This window comes from Octopus bimaculoides, chromosome 2, assembly GCF_001194135.2.
Source record: "Octopus bimaculoides isolate UCB-OBI-ISO-001 chromosome 2, ASM119413v2, whole genome shotgun sequence".
NCBI classification, from domain to species: Eukaryota; Metazoa; Mollusca; class Cephalopoda; order Octopoda; family Octopodidae; genus Octopus; species Octopus bimaculoides.
In genome coordinates, this window is record NC_068982.1 from 51,966,998 (window position 1) to 51,991,826 (window position 24,829).

The 24,829-nt window shown below is 37.9% G+C and overlaps 1 protein-coding gene across 1 annotated transcript in view; it reads right to left on the reverse strand.

Annotated features, from left to right (window-relative positions):
- LOC106867406 (tripartite motif-containing protein 2) overlaps positions 1 to 24,019 on the reverse strand; it is a 146,690-nt gene extending 122,671 nt beyond the window's left edge. Inside the window, exon 1 of the mRNA XM_014912271.2 lies at positions 23,515 to 24,019. The gene's annotated coding sequence lies outside the window, so the exon portion shown is untranslated. The remainder of the gene's footprint in view (positions 1 to 23,514) is intronic.
- Between the last annotated feature and the right edge of the window lie 810 nt (positions 24,020 to 24,829).

Sequence of the window (24,829 nt, forward strand, 5' to 3'; positions counted from 1 at the left end):
TTCTGCCAGCTCGCCGCCTTAAAAATGGATATTTATTAATGAGATTTTCTACAAATACTTTTCAAATGGTTCAGATTGCGATTATACCGGAATTTAATGTGAGAAGAAAACAAAAAGAAAAACGGTGGGCGTGCACACATATTGACACACATCACGTAATTTATTCACAAGTTCGAGTTTCATTTTGTAGATATATGCGTTGTGCGTGCACCCACCAGTTTTATTTTTGTGTTGGTTTTTTACATTAAATTTCGATATAATTGTAATCTACACCATCTGAAAGGTATTTGCAGAAAATTTCATTTAAAAATATCCATGTTTCTGAAAGTTATGAGGAAACAAATTTGGAGGACACACTTGTGCAGGTATACCATTTTCTGTCAGTGGAACACGTTTTCGCTCTTATTAGTTGTGATTATCCTCAGCGAAGCATAGATTTCACTGTACTTGCCAAGATGGTTGCAATGGGAGATTCACAAAGTATATATTCAAGAATGTACAGTAGTAGGCGTAAAAATTTAGAATTGTCTAGACAACTATTGTTTTTTATGTTGTTGGCGCCTCTGTATAATTTATTATCTAACAATTCTAATTTTTTCTAGCTTTCTTTTTGTACATTGCTATACATCTCATTAGTTATTCTCCCATCACTGCTTTGACAAGTACAGTGAAATCTATGTTTTTTGGGTGACGATCATAATCATAATAAAACCGAAACCTATCCTGGGTTACCTCAAGTGTTTGCTGAAATACAGTATTAATCGGTGGCTAATACTGTTTCTTTGTTTTGGGGGTTTTTTTTAACCTTTTTACTTGTTTCCGTCATTAGACTGCGGCCATACTGGGTTCTTTTTATCCTTTATTTTTTACTTGTTTCAGTCATTGCACTGCAGCCATATTGGAGCATCTCCTTGAAGTATTAGTCGAACAAATCGGCCACTGTACTTAAGTTGTTGAAATCCGGTACTTATTTTATCTGGTCTCTTTTGTTGAACTGCTAAGAGTGAACAAATCAACACCAGTTGTCAGGCGGTAGAGGACACACACACACACACACACACACGACAAGCTTCCACAGTTTCCGTCAACTAAATTGACTCACAAGATATTGGCCAGTCCGGGGGAGGGGGCTTAGTAGAAGACACCTGGCAGAGATGCCACGCAGTGGAACTGAACCCGAAACCACGTAGTTGCAAAACGAGCTTCTTAACTACACAGTAATGCCTACGCCTAATTATTTTCCAGTTAATTTTTCAATGCTTCCTGTTTTAAGTATGTTAGCATTAATTTAAAACATCGATACTTATGTAACTGACATCTGAAAGATGGAAGGTATAATTGACGTGTGGAAATTTGAACTCAGAGCGCTGAAGAACGTAACTGAATACGACAGGTTTTTGGCATTCCTTCTACTTATGATCCCAAACTGAATGTGGAAAATGATCGTAAAGAATCAGCATTAGACATTTATTTTGTTATTTTCTGTTATTTTATATATCAATTTAAAGTGGTAAACTGGCAAAATCGTTATTGCGCCGGATGAAATGCATAGCAGCATTTCTCCGACCTTTACGTTCTGATTTCAAATTTCACCGCGGTCGACATAACCTTTCATTCTTTCAGGGTCGGTAAAATAAGTACCAGTCGAGTACTGGGGTCGATATAATCGACTGGCCCCTTCCCTCAAATATTCGGGCCTTATACTGGAATTGATTATTGATATATTTTTTTAGAATCATAATCTCCATATTTCCAAACACAGAATCTTCCATCCCGAAAAAAAAAATAAATAAATAAGTCATGCAGAAAAAAAACGGAGTGGGGGTGAAATAAAAAAAAGTTAGAAATGCTGTTATTTTTGACAAAATAGTAATTTCCGTTGTTGAAAACATAAATCCGAAGAAATGGCCGAATAGTGTGAATATTTCAATTTGAAGCTTGTGAAGTTTATTAAGCTTTTAAAATTTTTATCTTAAGTAATTTCTTTAAATTTTTGTTCTCTTTTCTTTAAGCCATATTTTTTGTGTATGTTGCATCATACACTCGGTGTCCCATCTGTAATACGGTCGCATTAGATACAAGTAACTTGGAGTAGAAGAGGTCTTTTGTGTCTTCCTCCGCATTGTTTGTAGGTGCATAACACACAATGATGAACACTTGCTGGAACCTGGACTCAAACCTGGCCGTGATGATGCGATCAGACACCGGTTCCCACTCCATCAGACTCCTTGCTGCTTCCTTCGACAACAGCAGTGCTACCCCAGCTTCATGCTGGTCCTCTTCATTGGCTTTACCCGAGTAGAGAAGTGTTTCGCCTGTCTCTAATTTGATCTCTCCGAAGGAGTTCCACCTTACTTCACACATGTCGAGTAGCGTGGGGTGATACTGGTGCACCTCCCTCACCGCTTGTGCGCACCTTCGTGTCTCTCGGAGTGTTCTCACATTCCAGGTTCCAAGAAAGATGGGCTTCTTCTGTTAGAGCAGCTTTGGACCGCCCTTCAAGGTTGTCCTCGGCTCTGTAGCTTCCTAATGGGTTTGGCTACAGCGCGTCACCAGTCTCCGGATCGGAACCCTGGTTCTCCCAAGAACTGAATTAGTGTTAAATGAACTGTTGTTAGTTTCTGTAACAAGTGTTTTTTTTTATTACGTGTATAGGATATTAGCCTATAGCACAACCCCCGAATCTGGAGGGCCGATGTGTATACTTTAGTCTGACTCCTCCTCTTCGACCAAACCAGCAAGGTTGAACCTACCAGGGGAACACGTCTCCCACTGGCACATGCTCTAAGGATCATAAGAGTACGCGAGCCTCCCCGTCACGTCAATGAAGTGGTTGACGAAGCGGTAACAGTAGCGTGGAAAGGAGACTTGATGGCACTATATGCAACAATAAGGTTACTGAGTGGAAGGAGAGGCAACCCCGTCAGACCACTAAGGGACAATGCTAACTTCCGTTGAGGACCAACTGGCGAGATGGAAGGAACACTTCTAAGAAACACTTAATCGCCCTCCACCTCAAGATCCGCCAGAATTGGGGCCAGGGATCCCGCTCAATATCCACATTGGAGAAATCAACAAGCCAGAAATCCGCAAAGCCGTGAAGAGCTCAAAGAACAGAAAGGCGACAGGAGTGGACGGCATACCAGCAGAGGCACTGAAGGCAGGAAGAGAAGAGATGATCGATCATATGCACCATGTGCTGAACCTGGTATGAACGACAGAGATCTCAACCGACTGGAAGAAGGGTCTTTTGGTGAAGCTGCCGAAGAGTGGGGATTTATAACAATGCGAAAAGTGGAGAGGAATTACTTTGCTTTCCATTCCAAGCAAAGTCCTTACAAGAATCATCTTGGAGCGATTGAAAGATGCCATTGACAAGCAACTCAGAGATGAGCAGGCAGGTTTCAGAAAGGAGAGATCATGTATGGACCAGATTGCGACGCTCATAGTCATCGTGGAGCAGACAATGGAATGGAAGTGTGCTTTGTCGACTTTGAAAAAGCATTTGACAGCGTAGACAGGTAGACAATCTGGGACATCTTACGACACTATGATATGCCAGAGAAGATCGTGGGTATTATTCGATTACTCTACTAGTAGTTTTCTTGCCAGGTCATCCATGCTGGGAGATTGTCAAAGGAATTCAGGGTCAGCACGGGAGTCAGACAGGGCTGTTTGTTGTCACCGTTCATGTTCCTCGTCGTGCTGGTATGGGTCATCAGGACGGCCTACGCTATCTCCGGGAAAGGTATTCAGTGGACACTGATGAACAAGCTGAAAGACGTGGACTACGCAGATGATCTCGCGCTACTGTCACATCGCCTGCAAGAATGCAAGATAAGGTAGACCGTCTGAGAGAAACTTCACGGCGAGTGGGTTTGAGGATCAGCCAGGAGAAGACAAAAGTGTTGCGTATCAACAACAAGCAGGAAGAGCCAATCACAATCGAGGGGGCACCTGTGGAAGAAGTTAGTGAGTTTGTCTATCTTGGAAGCAAGATCAGCAAATCAGGTGGATCAGACGAGGACATCACTGCAAGAAGCAAGAAGGCTTGGCAAGCCTTCGCTATTCTTCGGCCGGTATGGAAGTCCACTGCCATCTCAACTAGAACTAAACTCCACTTATTTAGTTCAAACGTAAAATCTGTGCTTTTGTATGGCTCTGAAACATGGAGAGCCGCCTGCAGCAACTACAAGAAGATCCAGACCTTCATCAACAAATGTCTCCAGCAGATCCTCCATCTGAAGTGGTTCGACAGAGTGCCAAACACCGACCTGGGAGAAAGGGCCAACCAGGATCCCATACATGTTCAGATTAGACGAAGGAAATGGAGATGGAACGGACATACTGCGGAAAGTACCCTCAAATGTGACACGACAAGCACTTGACTGGAACCCGCAGGGGAAAAGGAAGCGAGGGCGCCCGAAGCAGACATGGAAGTAGAGCATTTTGGACGAGCTCATGACCACCGGCCTGACATGGGAAGCAGCCAAGAAACACGGCAATGACCACAAAAAGTGGAAAATAATTGTTGAGGCCCTATGCTCCACAAGGGGAAAAAAGGATTAAGAAGAAGAAGAAGAAGAACGTCCTATACACCTGCATATAAAGATATCAAAACTCCAAAGTAATCCGTTACTGGATTATAATTAATTCCTCTAAAATCAGCGTTACGACTTCATTATTTTCCCTTTTGTAAAAAGAATTCACATGTAAGGCGTCTTACGGATTTATAATCCTACTTCATATTTGTGAGCGTTAGAATCTAGCTGCAATTTCCAACTTGTTCGGCAACTTATCCGAACTTAACGTCTAAATTTGTATATCAACAGTAATACGATTGTAAACAACAAAGTTGCATTGTTATAATGAATGTATTGTGCAAAAATTTAACGTATTTTACAGGACAAAGTGCAGGGGGGGGGGGGGAAATATATAAATAAAGCTGTAATTATTTTTAGTTGACACATAAAAATAAAAATAGTGTCTCAAAAACTAACACAAAAGGAAAATTGTTAATGATGCTCAGGAAAATACTAAAAAAAAAAGAAATAAAAGAGATAAGATAAAAAGATAAATATATAAAAAAAAAACCGATTGGCACGTTGGCATTTGGTAGTTACATGCAGAAAATTGTATTCATATAAGGCGTGGATATGTGGTAAGATGTTTGCTTCCCAACCACATAGCTCCGGGTTCAATCTGGTTCCTTGGGCAAGTGACTTCTGAGGCAATAGCCTTGGGTCGACCAAAGCCTTATGATTGGATTTGTTAGACGGAAACGGAATGAAGCCCACCGTGTGAGTGTATGTATATATATATATATATACACACACACACACACACACACACACAATGTTTAGCGGCATTTTGTCCGTCTTCACGTTCAGAGTTCAAATTCCGCCGAGGTTGACTTTACTTTTCATCCTTTTGGCGTCCATAAAATAATTACCAGCTGAGCACTGAAATTGATGAAATCGACTTGCCGTTCCCCACCTCCAAATTGCTGGCCTTGTGCCAAAATTTGAAACGAATATACTTCCGAAATTGAATATACCGACATCCGAACGAAAAACTAAATCTCTCAGATTCGCTAATTTGTTTACCGAAGTCCATTTTAACCAATATACAACAAACGACTCAGACATGTAGGTTAATGGCTAGACTAATTAATAATTTAATATCTATGTTCTCTGATAAGTTCCTATGCTTCGTTGATAAATCTGTTTTATTCATTAAAAGCTGATTATACCCTATTGTGTGTTATTGATTAAAAAAGTTGAACAAATCTGACTCATCTGAAGTTAAATGTTTGTCCGAAAGGAAATAAAATGAATTCAACTCATAAATTAGCTTAAACATAACAGTGACAATGGTAAAAGATGCAATATCAACATACAATAGAGGTAGCATACAAAGATCAATAAACAGATACAGGTCTCCTTGGTGATGATTTGTGAGGCACAAACACTAACCGGGAAAACGAATTTCCTGTTGAAAATACATAAAACAATATCTTTTATCTTTTACTTGTTTCAATCAATGGACTGCGGCCATGCTGGGGCACCACCTTGAAAGGTTTAATCGAACAAATTGATTCCAGTGCCTATTTTTTAAAAATTCTACCGGTCTCTATCGCCGAACCGGTAAGTTGCGATGACGTAGGCAAACCAATACTGTTTCCGTCTACAATATATATTCACAAGGCTTTAGTCGGCGCGGAGCTATAATAAAAGACACTTGCCCAAAGTGCTACGCAGTGGGAATGTACCCAGGTTTCTTACCACACAGCCGCGCCTTATTTTCGTCGATTTCCGAGGTGCAAAATATCATTTTAAGCAGAAACCTTGAATCTGTATTAGGTTTCTAAAATTATATACTTTTCAGTTATGAATCCTGAAATACATGACGAGGTAACGTGAAGCTACAGGAAAAACTATCAGCGATCCAGTCTAATCGATAAGTGGTTGAAGCTAATTCATTCAATTAAACGCCTTTGAGAAATACATTAACACTGACTCACTCACTTCCTCCTGTATAAATTTACTTCATGGTGTTATCAATGATAAATCACAAATAAGAATCAAAAGATATTAGTCGAAATGTATTTCCCTTTTTCTTTGTTATTTTGGATACCGACTTGAATTTTTAGTCGACTCCAGTGCATTTTTTTTTTAACCTGGTAATTATTCTATCGGTCTCTTCTTTTCTGTAAATTCGTCTGTGAGACGAGCTAAAGAATTTTAACGTTTCAGACAGGCCCTTTGGAAACAAAAGAATATTTTATGCGGTACCTTTGGTTGAAACAACTTATTATTTATATAATACAAGTATCCCTCATGTTACGGAAGTTTTGAGGTAACCTAAAATTGTGTAACACGAAATTTCTTTCTTTCATGTAACATGAAAATTAATGTTTTCACTGTACGAAGAAGTCAAGGTAAGTTTCTGTATTAACACCCACACGATTTTCACTAAGGGAAAAAAAAAAAAATCGGATTATTTTTCCTTAGTGAAAATCGTGCGGGTGAAAAGATCAATGGGAGTGGGGAGTGAAATTTCTGAGGCTTCCACTTCACCTCACCCCGTTTTTCGCACCGCCAAAAGGGTTTTGTAGCATATTTGGTCACAGGAATTCATTCAACGAAAAAAAAATTTCCAATGATTCCGAGATGGAGGGGTTCCCCCTCCCCCTTTTCCGAACCAAAATAAGGGATTTGCAGCATATTAGGAGGTCAGGGTACTTGATTCCACGCAAAAAATCCGAGTTTTTATTTTCTTAGTGTAATCGTGCGGGTGTTAATACAGAAATTTACCAAAGAGAGCTGTTATTTCCAGTTATGGGTAACCGTACATGGGCGTGTGAGTTTATATTTACAGTGTAAAAACTAGTATAATTAAATTGTAAACATAAACGTTACACGCAGACTACAGACTTTTTTTGTTTTGTCATGTTTTACATTTCAATAAAATAAAAATTAATGTGACAATATAATTGATTCGAGTAATTGCTACTTCGATTAATTCTTTTTTCGGTCAACAGCTTTCGATTAAATGCATTTTGACCAATTTCCCGCAAGCCGTAAATAGGATAGCGTAGAGGTAAGAAAAACATGCTACAGAAGTGCAGTAAAAGCCGCCAATATTTCGTTAATTCATAGTGTTGAGTTTTAACTAGTCTTTTCTGAGAAGAGTTTGTAAAAAGAGATCCTTTTTGGTTTAACTACCTCTCCAAATTCTATTTAAAATTTCGACATAGATATAGTTTTTCACGCCAATTACTGAAATTTTAGTTAATTTATTCTGGAAAGTTCCAAGGGTTTTGTGAGTGTTGGGGTTGTTTGGGAATCACAACAAATTATTTTTAGAGAAACTAATGATATAAACGTTATAAAACAAAATCTTTAAAAACGAGAACATTTAACAGAAGGAAACAACGTTTGCAATAAAATTTTGCAGTGCGTCACAAGCCTTAAAACTAAATCCTAATCTTCAATTATTTGCTCTGAGTATTATATATAAAAATAACATTGTGTATGGAATGGGATGTCGAAAACGGCTTTAACTGATCGGTTAAAATTACAAAAAAAAAAATAAATAACTCCCATCTTTAAAAGTTCGTGACTTTCAAATATATATATATGTATATATATATGGTTTTCGTAATCAGTATAAAAGACTACACAGTTGTGTAGAAATTTTCAATGAAATTGGAAGAGGTAGCTCAAACCGAAAATATCCTGAAAAGTTGAGTTCCAGTTATGGAACTTCGTGATCACTGGCGCATCACATTTGGAAGTGAACATCGCGTGATTACTTAACCCTTTAGCTTTTAAACCGGCCTTATCCGGCCAGAATATTCTGTTTTGTCTTCAAAGTGGTTAGCTTTGGCCGCTCACACTTCCGCTACAATATTACTTCAAAAATAAACAATCACATGATTGAAATCTCAAAGTTACAAGGTAATGCATGACTAACTCAAATCAATGTGAATAATTAAGTATTATATTTAACAGAGAAATCTGAATGCGGAAGGGTTAAATGTAGCTGACAGAAGCGTAGCAAGGTAGGGGCGATAAGGAACAATCGTCTCCGAGCGTAGGTGTTTCCTGTGGCCTACTTTTCCTGGGAGTGTCAAAAGTATTTTTGCCACTAGGGTTGCTGGCGCCCCGGAGAAGCTGAACTTCGGTGTGTACAAGCTGATGGTCGTGGAAAATTCTTTGTCTTTGTCACGCCCTCTTTGGCGTGACAAAGAGGGCGTGACAAAGACAAAGAATTTTCCACGACCATCAGCGTAACACATGGCGACCCGGGCGACTACTCGAGTTGCCGGTACCTTGAGCCAGCCCTGTTGCTACCAACTGCTGAGAACTCTTGCTGTGTCACCGAGTGAGGTTGGTGATGGTAAGAAAAATGTTGGGTATACTTTTTCCCTTTGAAGTAACAACAGATTCATTTACATATATCACGAGATATAATATATACTTTCATATTTTTCATTTTTTTTCTTTATTTCGTTTTCCTATCGTGTAATTTGCAACAAATCCCATCCTTTACCACGCTTGAATGATTTGAATACAATGAGTTTTCTTTTATTAAATATGTCAGCTATCTCAGCTATTGTCGTTGTCAATCCCAAGGTATTTTAAAACCTTTCCTTTTACACCTTCTCAGTTTACCGTTTGTTTATATTTATTTTTTTTGTTTCAGTCATTAGACTACGACCATGATGGGGCACCGCATTGAAGAAGTTTTAGTCGAATGAATCGACTTATTTTTTAAAGCCTGGTACTTATTCTATCGGTAACTTTTGCCGAACTGCTAAGTTACGGAGATGTAAACACACCAACACCAATTGTCAAGCGGTGATGGAACACACACACACACACACACACGACGGGCTTCTTTAACTTTTCGTCTACCAACCCTGGACAACATTAATCATTACGTCTTTCTCTGGAAGGAGCTAGAGGAAATTTAGCTGCTACTTCTAGTAGGCTGGGGGAGGGTAGTCAAGAGCAAACTGCGATCCGCAGGACTTTCTGAATGGCAGGCCCGACGAAAAATTGCTTTGAATTTTTTTTTAGTAGCACGACCTACTTCTCGAGTGGAGGCGCAATGGCACAGTGGTTAGGGCAGCGGACTCGCGGTCATAGAATCGCGGTTTCGATTCCCAGACCGGGCGTTGTGAGTGTTTATTGAGCGAAAACACCTAAAGTTCCACGAGGCTCCGGCAGGGGATGGTGACGAACCCTGCTGTACTCTTTCACCACAACTTTCTCTCACTCTTACTTCCTGTTTCTGTTGTGCCTGTAATTCAAAGGGTCAGCCTTGTCACACTGTGTCACGCTGAATATCCTCGAGAACTACGTTAAGGGTACACGTGTCTGTGGAGTGCTCAGCCACTTGCACGTTAATTTCACGAGCAGGCCGTTCCGTTGGTCGGATCAACTGGAACCCTCGACATCGTAAGCGACGGAGTGCCAACAACAACTACTTCTCGAAAAAGGTTGCCCATGTCTGATGTAGAGGTTTCTCTCATTAGAGAACAGTCAGTCTAAAGAGATACTGAGTAAAAGAAGACAGCTTTTGAAAGAGTAGTGGCAAAATGAAAGAAACACTGCAAAGTCCCTTTTTTTAGGTTCACCGTTATCAATTTAGATACTACAAAGTACAGAATAGACTTTAATAGCCTTTTAATTCGTAACACATAATTTATATAATAATTGTCATCCGTACATCATACTCAATGCATACACACCGCTACAAGGCATGATACTGTGGAATTGTCTGAGATAAAATCTCTTCAGATATTCGCTCGTTTCTCCCCCCCCCCCCATCCTTTTGTAATTTTAGCCAATCCATCTATTATTGACATTACAAAGAATTTATATTTTTATATATTCCCATAGGAACTAGATTTAGGATTAAGGCGTAGAGTTTAGATTTAGTTAGTGTTTGGGTTGAGGATCAGTCATTAGGGTTACGATTATGGTTTGCAGTGCATCATAAAACTTTCGTTATATAATGTGTGTGTGTGTTGTCTAGATACTTCTCTTAATTGAAGGGACGTATTTTCCTTTTTTCTTTTTGTCCTGTCGCCATGTTAAGTTACGACAAAAAAAAAAGCTTCTAATAAATGTTTGCCTCTATTCGCAATTGTATTCACATTAAATTAAAAGTTATGCCCACATTTAAACAGAGGAGATCACTTCGAGTTAAATATCGGAGGTAGATTATGGCGAAGCTCCTAACAGCTCTACTTCAGCTTACCTGCGAGAATGGGGATCAATGCAACCTGAAGAGATACGGAGGACAATAGGAAGGAAAAGAAGCAACAACAACAACAACAAAAAAGAAGAAAACGGGTAGACAGCCCTCTCAGAAACCTTCAAGAAGTCTGGAAGAAAAGTCCAAACACTGGGACTCGAGTATTTTTACTGCTTTATTAAAAACAATAACAAGTGACTACTTGAGTTGTTATATGAATTGGAGGAAACTAAACCAACCAATTTGTGGATAGAGCAAGAATTAAATCTGTACAACGTAAAAAAATTTAGATGATCGTATATTTGAGGAAAACGACAAGAACAGGTTACGAAAGAATAAACTATATCTGCCCGGAAGATGTAGGCCCTTTTTTGGATGAAGCAAATCAAGAGATACTGACGGGCGATTTCGGAGATTCCCGAGAACAAATACTGCAAGGTATTTTTTTTTCAGACGCTTCAACGATTCTTATTTCTTTACTGCCCACAAGGGGCTAAACATAGAGGGGACAAACAAATGGATTAAGTCGATTACATCTACCCCAGTGCGTAACTGGTACTTATTTTATCGACCCCGAAAAGATGAAAGGCAAAGTCGACCTCGGTGGAATTTGAACTCAGAACGTAACGGCAGACGAAATACCGCTAAGCATTTCGCCCGGCGTGCTAACGACTCTGCCAGCTCGCCGCTTCAACGATTCTGCCAAGCTGCAGCCTTCCTCTGAATAATAATCATCATCATCATATAACATCCGTTTTCTATTCTAACACGGGTTGAACGGTTTTACAGAAACTGACGAGCCAGAGGCACGCATCAGGCCCCAATCGTCTGTTTTGGTATCGTTCCTACGGCTAGATACCCTTCCTAACGCCAACTACATGAGAGTATAGTGGGTACTTTAACGTGACGCTGGCACGAGTGCTCTTAACGTGGGGCTGGTACGGGTGCTTTTTACGTGTCACCAGTACCTGCGAGGTCACCAAGTGGCTTGCAAGACAAACAAGGACCTCTCGGTTGAGAGAAGGAGAGGAACTTAGAAAAGTAGCCGTGTGCCAGGCGAGAGGTTCGAGTATGATAGAGGGTCAGAGATAGCTGTCTTACAACAGAAGAGATACTTGGCTACAATGGGGTAGAGTAGAGTTGTTAGGAGTGTGGGGCTCTGCCATAATAATTCTAATTATAGTACAAAACCAGCAATTTGAGTGGGAGCATGTCAATTACATAGACCCTAGTATTTGACTGGTACTTAAATTATCGACCATGAAACGACGTAAAGCAAAGTTGACTTCAGCGGAATTTGAACTCAGAAATGTAATGAAGCATTTTCTCCAATGCTCTAACGATTCTGTCAGCTCACGGCCAAATCATAATAATTCTTTCTAACTTCGGCACAAGACCAGCACCCTTGAGGAGAGTGGGCAAGTCGATTATATCAACCCTGAAAAGATGAAAGGCAAAGTCGACCTCAACAAAATTTTGACACAAGACGTAAAGAACCGGAAGAAATATCGTTAATCATTTTGTCCGGTGCGCTAATGATTCTGCCAGCTCACTAACTTAAAAATTCCTTCTACTATAGTTACAAGGCCTCAAATTTGGGGAGAGGGAGCTAGTCAATTACATTGATCCTAGTGCTTAAGTACTTATTTCATCGACCACAAAAGGAAGAAAGGCAAGGTGGACCTCGGTGGAGTTTGAACTCAGAACGTAAAACCGGAAAAAAAGTCGCGAAGCATTTTGTCCGTGGTGCTAACGATTCTGCCAGCTCACTGCTTTGTTGTTGATGATGATGATGATGATGGTGGTAGTGGTGGTAAATATATTCTATAACAAAACACAAGTTTCAATACTTAATTTATTAAATTTCAATGGAAAAATAGGACTTTTGCCCAAATTTTATAATCAAAATGGTAAATTAATTCTGAATGGTTACAACTTCCTTTTATAATGAGCATTTCCTTATATTTTATTTTGGCAAAGGTTTGTTATAAGAACAAAATTAAAAAAAGAACCGATTAAAATATTTAATAAAAAAACAATACTGAATATCTTACATTGGCACAAGTTCAAAAATTTACAAGGGAATGAGATACGATCAAGATATTCGATGCAGTATTATCAGTGGTATTTATTTTCTAAACTTCAAAGAAAGGTAAAACTAAACCCAATAGGATCTGAACTCACAACAAAGACATTGATGGGTTCTGAGCTCAAACGCCACTGTGTCACTTATCAAGTTTGGTAAGTGCCAAGCACGAAACGCTAAGTCTTTGAGTCACTTATGTAGCTTTATAGCTAATAAATAACGATATATATATATATATATATATATATATATATTGTGTGTACAGTTAGATCTAGGACTACTACTGTATGAGATATCCACGAAGATTTTCATTATCCAATAAGCTTCCAGTATAGCGATTATTCGACCACTGTACTTAGTCATGTTTCTAATTATGGTAAATAGAACGTATGTAGTGGATAGTTAAAATAAATATCAGTTTCTACGTACGTTTCACCATAGCAGTTCAAATATCTGCAATGGTGAAACGTACATGAGAACTAAATATCTATACTGGCGTTTATCTTAAATTTACCACTATGTATGCATAAATACATACACACGAGAGTTATACCAAAGTGAGCATAATATTTTTTATCAACTGACACAGGTCGCTTAAACTGCATATATTGGTGGAGTAACTTTTCCTCTGTACAAAAGTACTACTCAACATAGTCTCTATCATAAACAGCAAATTTACACGGTCGTTGAAGCCGACTCTCGGATCTTCTTTGAGCAAATTGAAGAGTGTACCGTTGTACTTACTCTTCACAGCCACTTTCACCTCATCCGTATCATCAAATTGCTGTTCTCGAAGACTGTCCTTCATTGGCTTTAACGAGTAGAAGTCGAGAAGTCGAACAGCGCCTAGGTTCGGGCTATATGGTGAATGGGGGAACCACTGACCGGAATTTATTGCCACCGATATATAAAAAAAACAGTGAAGATATATTATCCGCAGGCGAAAACCGCAGTAAATTTGCCTATCACGATCTATTTACATTAAGTGTGATACATATACTGCTTTTATTGCATATAACGGATTTCTATTCAACCAGGCGGCTAGTCATCACACCAGCGACTATTTATTCTGCATTTTCGTATATATCGATAGCAACTAACTAAGCATGTGGTTGGCTGTGAATACACGCTATTGAAAATGCCTAATGAGATAGAAATGCTTCTAGCGTTCTCATTAGTCGTTACTGGAACAATTTTTGTCTCACTGACACACACACACACACACACACACACAGGTCCTTATGTATAAGGGTAAGTTGAAGTAATCCCTAAAGTCTCTACACCTTAACTTGACATCTTCAGAAAGTCATTAAATCGATCTGCATGGCGTAAAATGTGTCAGGATGCATCAAAACAATTTGAGTTGAAGAAGAACAACAAAAGAATTATATTCTGCAATCAATAGACATGTTTGCTGCCCAATCCCAAGCAAAATCAAAATCAGCAGTGTCCCTACTGTCACTTCATAGCAAAATCCATACCTGGATTCAAACTACATTCACGCATCCATTGCAAATAGATGCAGCGTCTTTTGTTCTTTTCTTTCTAAAAGTTTTCTCTTTTTCCCACTCTTTTTTAAATCCTCTCCTTCAAACAACCATACGTCGAAGCCAACGGGAGCGACCATCATATAGAGTACTTATTGCCATATTGTAATAAATATCCTTGCTACAATAACGAAAAGATTTTTGCGCAAATTAAGATTAGTAAGATGCATAAAAGTGAAAATAAATCAAGTCTATCTAGAACGTAAACATTGCTGACACGAAGAGATTACTTGACTATAAACTCGAACTACATACTGAAATAAATAATCAATGTTTTACATATGTATATGATATACTTAAGTCCCAATTTGAGGGAGAAACGAGCTTGCTGATGAGATTCGAACCATGTATGTGTCACTTGCCGGGTAAATGTGTTACCGATTACAGATAGCCTGTCAATGCCTCTATTTTAACTTTTTAGCTATTTCTGAAACTTGGAATAAAAATAATTTCACATTCTTTACGACTCGAGTATACAATTCTTTAAACTAGTAACAGATGTCATGTATCTATTTATTGCTGTCACTGAGCGTTGTACGATAGTTACGAGCGTAAAAATAAACTTTCAATAATAAATATGGTAACAACAACAAAAAAATATGTAAGAACTAAAAACTTTGACATAAAAAAAATATATAAACAATGAAAGCACCGAAAATTTTGACATATAATCAAGCAGCTGATTTGGAAGAAAGAAAGAATAGCCACCCGATTCGCATTGCTATTATATATGTATAATGACTATATTTAAATGTACGAGCATTGTGCAAATATTTATAATATAAATACATGTTAGCCTATTTAATTAAACATATTGACGACATATACAAGAAAAAAGTAGACAAGCCACAAACCTATATAGAGAGATAAACGCCGAGGAAAATAGCATGTAGACCGAGGAGACTACATGCTATTTTCCTCGGCGAAGAATACCAGTCTTAAATTAGCAAATCAAACACCTATGTCTCAGAAAACAGTTTTCTTTACAGTTTAGGTAAATATTGTAGAGTTTTTTTTGTTTTGTTTTTTTAGTAGTAAAACTGGATTGACTATTTTTCTTGATGATATGCTATTGATAATACTATTGCTACCACAATTACTAGTAATAATCTTTTCTTACATTGCTACGAGGGCAACTGATGAAAGAACATAACAGGGATAGTTTACAAAAAGTGGGGTGGAGGAAGTATATAAGAAAGGAATGAAATGAAAAGTAATGGTATATACATTATACAAAATATGGTACTGTTCCACGAGAAGGGTTGCCATCTGCATAGGACCAGTCAGGATCACCTTGAGTGCTTAGGGTAAAAGCCTTCTGAAAGCTGTCGTATCTTCGACCGACAGTTGCATGCAGAAAGTAGACCGACCATTCACTCAGACCACACTTGCTGTGGATCTTTTTTAAAACGGGGGCCACATTTTTCATTAACGAAACACTTTGAAACTTGGAACACTGGTAGAATGTGTCATATAAAACATCTTTTTCTCTTAGTCTTCTTAAAAAAAAAAGAAATCCCTAAGTTATTCCATGTTAAAGTTGTCGTATTTCTGTAATTTCAACCAATCACTGACGTCCATTCAGCCGATATACATTAAGTGCCGACTACATAAACAAACGATTCTGAAACAATTCTATCGGTGATAGGGTTAGGGTTAGGGTTAGGGTAAGGGTAAAACAACAAATTTAAAAAGAAAAAAGCAAAACGAAGCTATGGAAATTAAATACGCTTTACACCGCTTAATCAGCCAAAGAAGTAAATGTAAACAACTGAATACTTGTCAGTGATTGGTTGAAATTATCGAAATAAGACAATTTTTTACATGAAATAAATTCAAATACAAAAATATTTTTGTGTTCTATAACACAAAATAGATAAGTATACGAAGTTTGAAAGTCTTTCGGTACCAAAAACACTACGTAAAACATTAATGAAAAATGTGGCCCCCGTTTTAAAAAAGATCCCTTGCTGCTTTCATCCACCTTTCAGCAAATTTACTTGAGGCCAGCCTCACTTTCTTCTCCAAATGAAACTTGAAAAGTCGCGTTCACCACACACAGTCTTTTGTCATGGCCACTAGACAGAGAGAACCTATTTGTTCTTCATTGTTACAGAAAGGTGGTGGGGCGATCTTTATGATGGATTCGACCGGCTAATAGTCGGTTCCATAGTACGCGTGACAGCAGCTATTTCATAAAATTTGACAAGTGAACAATATTCGAACACCAAATAAACGAATGCAGAACGATTTCATCCTTTTACGCGCATCTATGACAGGCCCGGCTGATGACACTTTCGTGTCTGTAAAATTTATCTTGAACCGACAATGACCCTGATATTACTGCTCGCCCAGGGATCTCTGGAAGTTATCTATAGTTCCTAATTCGAGAGTCCTCTGCAACCAGTTGGTTTCATAGACATCTTGAGTTTCCTCGAGGGCGAAGGGAAATAAATAGTTTCTCTTCCTAGTTCTTTACAGAATGCTAATGTGAAAGTTCAACCAGCCTTGTTGTCCGACCAGTAGAGGTTTGTGAATGCTTGACAACATGCCAGATGTCAGCCTTCTAGTCTTGATTTTCGCTTGATCAAGGATTTCAGGATTAGCTGAGCTGTGAGAAATTGTGCCCAACAAAGATCGACCACATCACCGACCAGAAATCTCTGTAGATGCTTAAGCCCTAGTGCATGTCTGTGAACCATGGGCAACAGATTATCGAGTCGTCTGTGCTGAGGGTGTTGGTAGTAGATAGACTGTCTGATCAATAGAATGCGAACTTTCTCCAAGAAGTGAACCGTCAGATGGTCCAAACTTGTCAGATAAAAAATGGAGCAAGGTACGACGGTCAAACAGTAATGCGGCTAAGGAAATGATGTATGCATCCATTAGCCCTGACCGACTATTTAGAAATAGTTTCATCTCAGCTCATTTCTGGGTGAGACTAGCCATCCTTGTTCATTGTTTCGTCGCTGTTTCTATCCAAGTAGAGGTCTGGACTAGATCAAACCCCAAGCAACTAAACAATTAAGTTATTAATCCAGTAACTCACGGACGTTGGTTGGTGACATGAACTTGCTCCCTCTGATGTCGAGCAACAAGCCAACCGGCTCTTGTCATAGCATCATCTTTACAACGATACCAATCACCTCTGTGGTGTCTGAAACCATTTCGACGGTGTCCGCTTATGCCACGTCTTGATTTGATCGGAATTCTCTTCAACAACTCCGCCTTTCGCAACTGACTTAAGCGTCAGTACTTACAGAAAGAGATGATACAAATGGCGTGTGTGAATCGAAACAACTTCAATAGGTGTCAATTTGGTAACCAAACGGATGCCACTGTACACTGAAGCAAACCAGCCTCTTAAAATAAGTCTGAAATTGGTTGCTTTGAGAACTATTGCCACGTATGATGGATGACACATTTGAAAGCTCTCGATTGATCCTAACTGATCAGAGCATCATCGAAATAAGATTGTTACCCATCCTATCCACATCCTCCACTACATGAAGCGGAGAATGTTGTGGACAGGGCTTCCCATGCTTTCCCCATTACTCTACTGGTGCTAAGCGCCAATTTTGTTACTAGCACCTTGGCCAAAACCTTACATCCTGCATTCAGCAGAGTTATGAATCAGAAATTATCAATAGTATATTTCTTGGTTGCATCTTTCCTCAAAAACCCTAGTGACGGTGTGTAGGTATAGACATTGTTTGCATCGTATACAAATGCCTAGAAAGTTTCCACATCATTCCTCAAATGCATTAACTATTACTATCCTGTGTAATTTATACTTCAGTTTAAATATATATTACATATAATTCATTTTAGACTCAATCGGATTTCAGAACTATTGTCGAATATTTTCTATATTTATCTTTCAGTTTCCGTACGGTCTTGCTATCTTATATGTACATACTTCGAAAGATCATTTAAAAGCTAGCTTGGAAGACATGTACATTATATAAATGAATACATGTTGGGGAGACTGAGAGAATGAACTATGATAAGAAAATTTTTTTAACGGTGTAACTGTCAACCACTATGCTTGCTTTAGTAAATCTAGAAATAACTGGTTTAAACAAAGATATTATCATAAATTGCGACAAAACGGTGAGATAATAAATAAAAAAGAAGATAAAATACTAATGTACACACAACACAATCGACATTTGTGATAGTAATTGTTTTGAGGAGAGAAAAGGACGCACTAGTCTAAAAGATTAACAAACGGTATAGTAAAACGGAAGAGATGCGAGGGAAAAAAGACTACAAGCTAAGAAAGGAAGGGAGAAAAATAAAGACAAAGAACGTTTGTGAACTGGAATATAATATATGCATATTATATAAGTCTAGAGATATGTATACGTATATATGCGTGTGTATGTATATAACTTTTTGTCGTGTCTATATATGGGTTCGAGTCACACGGGGAGCCGTTGACTTAGGTTTTTTTTTTTTCAATCCAATATTTATTTACATGCTATTTATAGCTTTATGTATGCTTCGACATCTACTGTTCTCTATATGCATCTGATGTGTTCTTTTCTAAGGCGTTCGAATGATTTGCGGGACATTCAGCTGTCGCTTCTAGGAGGTTGGGCAACCGGTAAAAGACTCCCTTCACTGACTCATTTTAGTATTATCGCCAGTTTTGTTTCGAAAAACCAGTGAAACTGCCTTTTTGTTTAAATACACAATAACGATTTGTACTGGGAAGCGGAAAGGCTTTCAGTTCTAGAGGGAAAAGAGGTTTAGTTTATTTGTGTCTATTTAACTCCTTTTTTTTCTTCAATGTTCTTTCTCCTATTCATAGTCAGCACCTCTGGGAAATTTTGCAATGTCGCTATTTTAAATTACTTAATCAGTGGATAGTTTTTACACAAAAACTATGTTCTCTATTGTTTTATCTTGTAAAGAGATCTAAGGCCAAAACATCGAGAGCTGACAAAGATCAAACTCAGTCCACTATATGTCTCCATTTAACTTTTAATTAATATAATTTCGCAATCCTTCCTTAATAAAAATTGTTATTAACGCTAATGACAATGTCTTCTTTGAGCTTAATTCCAAATGATCAAAAAATGTTTGATTCTCGTGCGTTAGTTAGTTCACACTTAACCCCTTGCCTGTCCAAACCATTTTTATGTCTATGCTGGTTTTCAAACTTTTGGTTAGTCCCTGTTTCATACGTTCTGAGTACTATAAAGCTTTCCTTACATAAGCCCCGAGTTACTCTGGTGGTTAAGAATATGGGAATGTGTAATCATGTATGATGCAAGGACGTCAGGGAAACATATCCTGTGTAGCATATGATTGTTGTTGGCACTCCGTCGCTTACGACGTCGAGGGTTCCAGTTGATCCAATCAACGGAACAGCCTGCTCGTGCAAGTGGCTGAGCACTCCACAGACACGTGTACCCTTAACGTAGTTCTCGGGGATATTCAGCGTGATACAGTGTGACAAGGCTGGCCCTTTGAATTACAGGCACAACAGAAACAGGAAGTAAGAGTGAGAGAAAGTTGTGGTGGAAGAGTACAGCAGGGTTCGCCACCATCCCCTGCCGGAGCTTCGTGGAGCCGTAGGTGTTTTCGCTCAATAAACACTCACAACGCCCGGTCAGTGAATCGAAACCGCGATCCTATGACAGCGAATCCGCTGCCCTAACCACTGGGCTATTGCGCCTCCACAAAAGCTATGGTAAATAGCGGCGAAATATATAGAGAAATGACACTTGCAACATTGAGAGAGAGGTTAAGAATGGTGCAACATTAGAATGAAATCACTTTAGGAAATCAAAAATTTACGTTCGTTCCTACCTCTTGAACTAAAGAAAAGAACGTGTGACGGAGGAGCTAGGGCATTCGTTTGAACATGCCTCTCTCAATCATTTATCTTCGAACCAACAAGGAAATTTCTACGTGATCACACAACCTGCTAGAAAAGTTTTTATTTTATTAGTTTTTCTTTTTGTTAAATCTGAGGAGGACCGTAACTTTTGTAAACTCTAGGGTACTTCTAAGTTGCGTTTAAACCACTGAAAGATAACTTCTGGTAAAACATGTGCATAGAAATGAATTCTCTGCATGTTTTACTTGAAGTTCTAAGGTTGAGGATTCTGGAGCGGGGGTAATATAGATGGCGAAAATAGGTTTCTAGGTATTTAATGCCAACCAGTCGAGTGATCTTTCTCTGAGTGTCTGCAGGTGTAGCGGTAGCGGTAGGAACAGTACTCCAATGAGGGTTAATAGCTGTTGGAGTCTGAAGTATTTTCCAGCTCTAAAGAGAAAAGCCAGTACTTCAGATACAAACATAAGATAACGATGTACGTTCGCCGGGTAAAATCTTCAATGATTGTGATGTTTACCATTTGGATGTCAAGATAGCTATAGTTGCGTGGTGCACTTGTTTATTGGAAGTAAAGTGCAGTTATTTGTTGTTATTGTTTACATTTTACTATTGAAGAAAACAAGACTGGTATAACTCTATAGGAGCGTTCAAAGTTTCTGTGCAGATTTAACATGAAGTGTCTTAGATACATGGGAATGGTCCATAGATGCGAAGTCAAGATAGCAGAAGTGTAGGACGTTGTTGGGAGAAACGGTCTATAAGAGAAAGTGTGTTGGAAGAAAAACCGGACCCCAGCGGTGCTGTGGCTCAGAAAAGCAGTCAAAATCTCATATCGCAACCTACCAATTTGAATTTTAAAAAAAGACAATAGATAATGTAGACTTAAAAACCTTTGAAAAGACAAAGTAGTCACAGCTGGAATAACTTTGATTACAGATTACCTTGATCAGAGCTGACCAGGGGTTAATATACAACAAATTGTCATGTTCTTTCTCTACCAAATTTTGAGGGGAAAGAGTAATTTATAATACATTTTTTAGGCTCTTTTCTGTTTGGTTACTTTTAATAGTTATCTAAGTCGCTAAGAAGAAACTTCCAAACGAAGGTTATGGTCAATAAAAATTTAAGTATTTTACCGGTCCAATGAAAGATAATATCGACATTAACAGGATTCAAATAGTAAGTCTACGGTTTAATTTTCGCGCCAATTACTCTTACAGGACGTTTATCTTTGTAAATAGTTTTCGACCGTAATGCATTTGTTTCTAACTTTGGGTAAAGTTACAAGTTTTGGAAGTGAGTACAACGGAGTTTTCAGATCCATTTCATAAAATGTAGCATCAAATTTTCAAAAGAAGCAGCCCAAAATGAAAATTTTCCTTGTAAATAAAAAATATATAAATAAGGATTGCCTGTAGGGCGGATCTAATTAATTAGTAATTTAGTATGATATTCAATAGGATACATAATTTTTGAAATTGAAATTGTAAGTTAGAAATATCCAACTTTCCTCAAGAAAAGCAGCTTAATCCGCTATTTGCAGCTCAATCAAGCAACTCTGGCCCACAGAACTTTACCGGCTCTAAAAGAATGAAAATAAAACCTGATGAGAATAAAAGCACAGCAAGACATTTCCACCGGTGTTCTACTATTTCTGCTATCCATCACCCTGATGTCGGTTTGCATTTTTCCTTAAGAATTTCAGAAAGAACTACTATACTCTTATATATAGAAATATAGACTTTCTAGACACGAAGCCAGAAATTTGACAGTAAACGGTAGAACAGTCGACTATACCGATCCTTGTACTTGACTGACACTTTATTTTATTGACCACAGAAGATTGAAAGGAAAAGTTGATCTCGGCAGGATTTGAACTCGGAACGTAAAGAACCAAAGTAAATGCTGCAAAGTATAGTACCCTCCGACACACACACAGGTGAATGGACTAACGACAGTAGCACTCAATACATTTAACAAGAGTTACATATATTTATAACAACAGTTTGCTTCGGTTTAGATCAAACTATTTATTTGATGGACAGATAGATACTCAACACCGAAATTATTCATAGGCAGCCTAATGTGTATGAATGGGAACTACACAAAGAAAAATAATGCACATAGGATAAATCACATTGCTATATTATAAGTTTTTCTTCGCTTTATTTAGTCATCTGCCCGACCAGAAGCAACTTCTTGACAAGGGATACTGTTAATAGAAATACATATTATATAGCATTATCCACGACAATTTAAAAAACAATTATTTGTATATTTGCATCCCAACCACTTGATTCCAAGTTCAGACTCACTGCGTGATACCTTGGGTAAGTGTTTTCTACTATAGTATCGGGCCGACCAAAGCCTTATGAGTGGATTTGGTAGATGGAAACTGAAAGAAGCCCCTTGTATGAGTATGCGTTTCCAACCACCACTTGACAACCGGCGTTAGTGTGTTTACGTCTCTGTAACTTAGCGATTCGGCAAAGACATCGATAGAATAAGTACCAGGTTTTAAAAAAAGTACTGGAGTCGATTCATTTAACTAAAATTCCTTCAAGGCGATGCCCCGGCATGGCCACAGTCTAAAGGGTGAAACCAGTGAAAGATAAAAAGATATAATTTTGTAATCCAGAAGATCCCAAACATTCCTCTAACACAAACTGAATCTATTAAAATAATTTTCTCCAAATCTGTTATTTACTCAGCATCTGTTAACATAATTGTTTCGGGTTTACGATCTAAAAACCATTCATTTAAAGAACGTTTTTGCTACTGGACGTTACATACAATTCTGTCCTGCAAATAATATGCAAGTTAATTAAGCGTATGTATTTTAAAACTTATGAGTAACAAGTGAATATATATATATATATATATATATATATATATATTACAGAGAAAAAAAAGTTGTATCGTTGGGTATACATACATATGGAGATAGATAGATAGATACGAAAGAATGCCGGTGTATGTCACATTCATGGTGATGCTCAATCGGACTCACAATTACGAAAGATACAATTTTGTAAACAACATTAATATCAGAAACATTCAGTGTTTAGAAAAAGTTTATCAATTCTGTTTCCTCTGTACCAATGGGGAAGCAAAATTTATAATAATAATAATAAAACTCCTGCAAGAAACGTTGTCAAAATTTCCTAGGAAGTGTGATGGTATAACAGGTGTCAGATTATGAGATAAAGATGAATATATAGATATGAATAAAGAAAAGAAAACAAAAAGAATATACTCACTGTTATAGCTTTCTTTAGATATTAAATGTCCTGTATCTTGGAAAGATTTAAAAACTAATCAAAAACACTAATAGTCTGTAATATTCGTTCAATATTCGCCCAGTAAATCACTTATAATTTTACTATGAAGTATAAAATTAGTTTCTCATTGTAAGCAGAATCCCTGACGCCACTTTCGAGTAAGTAAATAAAACTACACGTGTATACTTATTTACTCGTATGCACATATACTTTTCTTATATGTTGCGTATAGTTGAATGTATGTGTGAGAGAGAGAAATCTCATGTCTGTGTATGTGTGAAAGAAAAATAATTGCTTGCCAGTGGTGGTGGTGGGAGCTAAATGAGTATTGAAAACAAAAGACATAATAAAGTCAAAACATGTGATATGTATGAGTATATGCGAAATGAAAATAAATTTTTAGATCCTGTACTTGTACTAAAAATATAATAAATACCATGTACAGAGCTAAGTGACAGTTATTTGAATTTACTTTCAGTTGTGATTTACTGTTCATATGTATTCCCATAATCAGATTCACACACACACAGGCCCACGTACATATATATATATATATACACGGAAAATACCTTAATGTAGCTATTGCGTTGGCGGGATTGTCACACCTTATTATAGTCACACAGCAGCATGTCCACATTCAACCAAATGAATACAACTTGCGTTCAGTTCACACACGTATTCTCAGCAACTGAATATATTAATTATGCAACAATGCTTTTAAAGCATTCAGAAGGAGTTCAAATCCTGCCGTGATCATCTTCGATCTTCCATTACAACGGGGATTGATAACAAAGTACTGGTCGATTTTAAGTCCCTTAAACTGGAAAAATGTAAAAACTAAAAGCAACTTATTCTGCAACAAATGTTATATTCTTATAATAAGTGTTCTAGATTTGAATGAAATTCTAAAATAAGATTTAATTCATATATACAACATAACTTCGTATGCTAGCACTTTTTTGTTATTGTTGTTGACATATACATGTAAATAAAACTGTCACCACACGAAGGCGGCGAACTGACCGAATCATTACAGGGCCCCCCAAAAAATGCTTAGCAGCATTTCTTCCGACTTTACGATCTGAGTTCGAATGCCGCCGAGGTTCGACACTGCTGTTCATCCTTTCGGTTTCGATAAAAGAAGTACCAGGTGAACACCGGAGTCGATGTAATCGACTTCTGCCATCCCCGAAATTGCTGAACTTGTACCAAAATTTGAAATCAATATACACCTATATAGTGAGAGCAATTTTATACACACACACACACACACGTATGTATATATATATATATA